The sequence below is a fragment of the Aquarana catesbeiana genome, linkage group LG05, assembly GCF_042186555.1.
Source record: "Aquarana catesbeiana isolate 2022-GZ linkage group LG05, ASM4218655v1, whole genome shotgun sequence".
Taxonomy (NCBI): domain Eukaryota; kingdom Metazoa; phylum Chordata; class Amphibia; order Anura; family Ranidae; genus Aquarana; species Aquarana catesbeiana.
The window spans coordinates 39035643-39041829 of NC_133328.1; positions in this window are offsets into that span (position 1 = coordinate 39035643).

Sequence of the window (6187 nt, forward strand, 5' to 3'; positions counted from 1 at the left end):
GTGTACTCACTTTTGTTGCCAGCGGTTTAGACATTAATGGCTGTTTGTTGAGTTATTTTGAGGGGACAGCAAATTTACACTCTTATACAAGCTGTACACTCACTGCTTTATATTGTAGCAAAGTGTCATTTCTTCAGTGTTGTCACATGAAAAGATATAATAAAATATTTACAAAAATGTGAGGGGTGTACTCACTTTTGTGAGATACTGTACATATGTGTTGTTCAAAGCTAGATGGACTTGGAAACTCGGAGACAGTGAAATAAATGAGATGAATGTGTAATGGTGTGTGCATGAATGAACTATGTGAGTGAACATAATGTGAGAGACAATGTATATGGCAGACCGTGCTAAAGTGAAGTGCTTAAATGTGAAGGGAGTGAATGGATGATCAGCATCCATCAAGGACTGTGGACTCACCTTGAAGGAAGTGAAACATCTGTGTGTGAGTGAAACAGGAAATGGGAAGTGAAAAACAGATCCCAGCCATGACTAGCCCCCAATTTATATCCCCAGAGGGCTCGGTGAGCTCCGCCTCCAATGCCATGTGTGCGTGACAAGGCACGCCAACGTGAATGATGCTCGCCGCCACATGGGGGCACGCCTGCGCAGGCGCCCCCCAGTCACACGTGCTGACATACCACGCAATAGCGAGCCAACGTCGCATCCGCAGACATCGCCCGGTGGGCGTGGTGGTTGCATGGCGCCGATGTGCAGGCGGCCCCGCCCGTCTGGACAAGGCAGCTCCCGAGCCAGAACGATAACCAATGCCACCAACAGGGAACAGCACCAAGAACCTAGATCAGTCCATGGGAGATGTGGTACCTGAGTGTTGGACAAAATGGCTGAAAGGGCTACGGAATAGAATAATTGTATGTAATGAACAATTGGCTAATGGTGGCAGCAGACATTACAAGAATAAATATGTGTGAATCTTTGATCTTCTCTTAAGTGCTAATGACGCTCCTCCTTCTTCTGCAATAAAGGATTATTACCTTCCTCCCCACAAGATGCTTTAAACTACAGTGAGGGGAAAAAAGTATTTGATCCTCTGCTGATTTTGTACATTTGCCCACTGACAAAGAAATGATCAGTACAATTATAAAAGGTAGGTTTATTTTAACAGTGAGAGACAGAATAACAACAAAAATATCCAGAAAAAACGCATTTCAAAAAAGTTATAAATTGATTTGCATTTTAATGAGTGAAATAAGTATTTGACCCCTTCGCAAAACATGACTTAGTACTTGGTGGCAAAACCCTTGTTGGCAATCACAGAGGTCAGACGTTTCTTGTAGTTGGCCACCAGGTTTGCACACATCTCAGGAGGGATTTTGTCCCACTTCTCTTTGCAGATCCTCTTCAAGTCATTAAGGTTTTGAGGCTGATGTTTGGTAACTCGAACCTTCAGCTCCCTCCACATATTTTTTTATGGGATTAAGGTCTGGAAACTGGCTAGGCCACCCTGGGACCTTAATGTGCTTCTTCTTGAGACACTCCTTTGTTGCCTTGGCTGTGTGTTTTGTGTCATTGTCATGCTGAAATACCCATCCACGACCCATTTTCAATGCGCTGGCTGAGGGAAGGAGGTTCTCACCCAAGATTTGACGGTACATGGCCCTGTCCATCTCCCCTTTGATGCGGTGAAGTTGTCCTGTCCCCTTAGCAGAAAAACATCCCCCAAAGCATAATGTTTCCACCTCCATGTTTGACGGTGGGGATGGTGTTCTTGGGGTCATAGGCAGCATTCCTCCTCCTCCAAACACGGCGAGTTGAGTTAATGCCGTAGAGCTCAATTTTGGTTGCATTTGACCACAACACTTTCACCCAGTTCTCCTCTGAATCATTCAGATGTTCATTAGCAAGCTTCAGAGGGGCCTGTACATGTGTTTTCTTAAGCAGAGGGACCTTGCAGGATGCTGCAGGATTTTAGTCCTTCACAGTGTAGTGCGTTACCAATTGTTTTCTTGGTGACTATGGTCCCAGCTGCCTTGAGATCATTGACAAGATTCTCCAATGTAGTTCTGGGCTGATCCCTCACCGTTCTCATGATCATTGAAACTTCATGAGGTGAGATCTTGCATTGAGCCCCAGACCGAGGGAGATTGACATTAATTTTATGTTTCTTCCATTTGCGAATAATCGCACCAACTGTTGTCACCCTTTCACCAAGCTGCTTGGCGATGGTCTTGTAGCCCATTCCAGCATTGTGTAGGTCTACAATTTTGTCCCTGGGGTCATTGTACAGGTATTTGGTCTTGGCGATGGTAGAGAGATTGGAATCTGATTGATTGATTGCTTCTGTGAACAGGTGTCTTTTATACAGGTAACAAGCTGAGATTAGGAGCACTCCCCTTAAGAGAGTGCTCCTAATCTCAGCACGTTACCTGTGTAGAAGACACCTGGGAGACAGAAATCTTGCTGATTGATAGGGGATCAAATACTTATTTCACTCATTAAAATGCAAATCAATTTATAACTTTTTTGAAATGTGTTTTTCTGGATATTTTTGTTGTTTTTCTGTCTCTCAGTGTTAAAATAAACCTCAAAAAGCAAAAACATATAAAGAACAGTCTCATCAAAACAACAGTCCAATGTCAAAACAGCGCTGGTGCTGGATAAACGTCCAACTCTACAAACAATTATATTCTCAATCATGACGATGTAGCAAAGTGAGTCTATATTGGTGAATAATCCTAGGTAATGGCTTGCATGTGCACCCTACACCAAATCCTAGTCTTCACCACGTGAGGCACTCTTCCCCCAATGGGGTTTAAACTCACCAAAACGTTGAAATAAACAGCATTAGTCAGTCATTTCTCTCAACCAGACTCCCATCATCATCTTAGAAGAAAGCATGTTGTACTCCAAAAGGGTTCATAAAAAACACAGAGATGCTTACATAGCGTAATCCTGCTTTATTAAAGATAACCAAAAATACAGCCAACCCTACTTTCAATCTACGTACATTTATCATTTACATTTATCCACTGTTGGTAAAGCATGTCAAATGTAGAGTGTGTAGTCACCAAACCTGGTCCCGAGCCCACCATACACGGCGTTCGCGATTACTTCCTGGTTGGGAACAGCTGACGGTGAAGCGCACTCGTCACTTCCGGTTACGCATTTTGTCACTTCCAACTTCAACTAGAGGTAGTGGCTAGACGGCCTTTAGAACAGGAGTTATATTGTCCCGCCTCCCAAATGATTGGAAATCTGATTGGTGCACTCCAGAGCGGTGTCTATGCACACTGATTGTCATCTGCTATACGAGGACAGCGAACTCCATGCTAATACTGCACATTAGGTTAATAATGGTGACATTATTTAATCGTGACCACACATATTAACTTAGACATGTCAATATACACATATTATATGAAAATTGGAGATAATATCCCAAACTAAAAACATCACAATTGCATATCTTCATTAGACAACATCTGCCCTTCACTAGAGATATAACATAAAATAAGGTAAAAAACATGGTTATGTGCAAAACACAAAATCCAATGTATCTGGACAAGCTAGTTGTGGATAAGGTTGCCACCTTTTCTTCAAGTCAAAACCGAACACTTCAGTGTCGCACATCAATTTTTATTCATAGTATGCATAGATAAACTATGCATAGATGTTGCTACTAAATAAAATTTCTAATCATATGAAGTTAATCACAAGAGTCCCCCTTTACATCAGAGTCCGCAAAGTTCCCCCACACTGTAAGGCGGGACTCTGGGGACTCTGATGTAAGGGATGCTCTGGTGTATGGAGAGGACTCTGATGTAATGGGGAACACTGTGGCCTCTGGTGTAAAGGGGAGCTCTGATGTAATGAGTGCTCTGAGAACCCTGATTTACCTTAGCATACTCACTTAGAGGCAGGAGAGTTAAGTGTCAAGGGGGGAGACTTCAGTCACAGACAGGGATGGATGGTGAGCTCACTCACCCCTTGGCAGTCAGCACCTCCCATCCAGATGTATCTGAGGCTGCTAGGCTTCAAATTTCCCATCCCCACTTTCCCTTTCTGAGGTACAGCGCTGGGGATTGGAGTGTGGGCAGACACAGAGGGGTAGGGGCAGGAGAAAGGGGTGCAGATCGAGCCCTCTCTCCTCTCCCATCTGTATGTGTTTGGGGGGGGGGATTGATAGTGCTGACTTTGTGCAGTGTGAAAGAGAGTGTAACAGACACTCTCAGCTTAGACAATTGCAGCCATCAACCCTGCTGGGAGGCCATAGTCCGGTCTGAATAATGTGTCCGGGTCTCAGACAGTCTGAAACCCGGACGCATGATTCCAAACCCAAACTGTCCGGGTGAATCCTGAACAGTTGGTAACCCAAATCTGGATAAGAGTTCATCAGTCTAGTTGCCCAGTGACAGCCCAATCAGTGTTTTGCCTCAGGGGCCAGGGCATATGCATTTCAGAATTCTATTTCTCTGTGATTGGTATCAATACTGCTAGTATACAATATGACTTTATCATTTTCTGTGTATGCCAGCATAACATGCAACCAGGGGCGTTGCTAGGTCTACAAAAGATCTGGGGCTAGAGCCCATAGCAGCATAGTAAAGAAAGTCATAAGCTTGGGCGGGCATACACATGTATATACAGTAATATACGTGTGTGTGTGTGTGTATATATCCCCAGAGAGCCCCCTTACATCAGGGTCCCTAGAGAGCCCCCTCCTTACATCAGAGTCCTCAGAGAGCCTCCCCCTTTCATCAGGGTATCCAGAGGGCCCCCTCATTTACATCAGGGTTCCCAGAGAGCCCCCCTTACATTAGGGTCCCCTGAGAGCCTCCCCTTTAAATCTGGGTCCTTAGAGAGCCTCTGCCTTAAAATCAGGGTCCCCAAAGAGCCTCTCCCTTGCATCAGGGTCCCCAAAGAGCCCCCCACTTACATAAGGGTCCCCAGAGAGCCTCCCCTCCCCTTTGGGGACCCCTGCAGAGACTCGGGGCTATTGGCCCTAGATTCGGGGCTATAGCCCCAAAAGCCAGGCCCTAGCAACGCCCCTGCATGCAACTCACATTTATTCGCTGTTCCTTTTCAACCATTCCTATATTCATGCCGGGCGGGTATACTGCTTCTTAAAGGATAAGTTACATTTTTGTAAACAAAGAAAACATGCACACTTTTTTTGCAGGTGAAAAAAAATGTGCATTTATTATTTTTTGGAGCCTCTAAAGCATTGCACCAGAGACCACTGGTGCCATGCAGGTCTCGGGCAGATCTGCCAGTGTATATGCTTCCCTATATATCCCGTACGGCCAAGCAGATACAATCTGACAGGAAGCTTGAATGAACTACCACAGCGCCATGGTAGTTCACTGAAAACTACAAGCCGACAGCTGCAAAGGCTGCACATAGCCTTGTCAATCAGTGATGCGGGCGGGTGGGGGTGGAGCCCCGCTCGGCCACGTTTTTTTTTTTTTTAAATTGCAAATGCTAGCAGGGAGAGAAGAAGAACCCTGCTAGCTGTCACAACGGGGATCGGGGAGGTGCGGGGGCCGGTCCGTTTCGTACCCAGAATATGGGCGTAACATGTAACATTAGCAATAACAGACAGTGCAGCGCTGAAAAGATAATCTAACAACTACAAACAATGATAAAAATGTCCATATAAAATCATGTAAGGAAAAACATGGATGTAATATGAAAGCCAAAAACATCAACGGTGGTAAAGGGTGCTTCATGCAAATTCTGAAGTGCTCCTTAATCCGTGCTCACACCACTTGCTAGCCAAACCGCTCACCTTACAAAATGGACCCCTGAGCTAACAGGAAGGTCACACAGGCATTCGCCACCGATGGTGGTTAAGGTTAAAATCTTGGATGGAAAGTCGGGCACCTCTTTCGCTCAATCGCTTTAAATGTATTTCATCCGTAGTTACATGAAATGTAAAAAAAATAATATAGTGCTCTCTGTATGGTTAAAAACGTAATCCTTTATTCTAAAAGACAGGTACTCACATAAGAGGCACTATACCTAGTGCTGGGATAATAGGTGTATGCACATCAAATGGTAACAGCAAATGATAAGGTGGCTGCAGAGACGTCTGGGGATACTCCCGCATGCGTATTGTCCACAGGACTTCCTCAGCTGTAATGGAGTCCCATCCGTCCAATTACTTATTTATAGCTGTCTAACATGTTACGAAAGGTGAACTTATGCTTTAATATTATACTATATG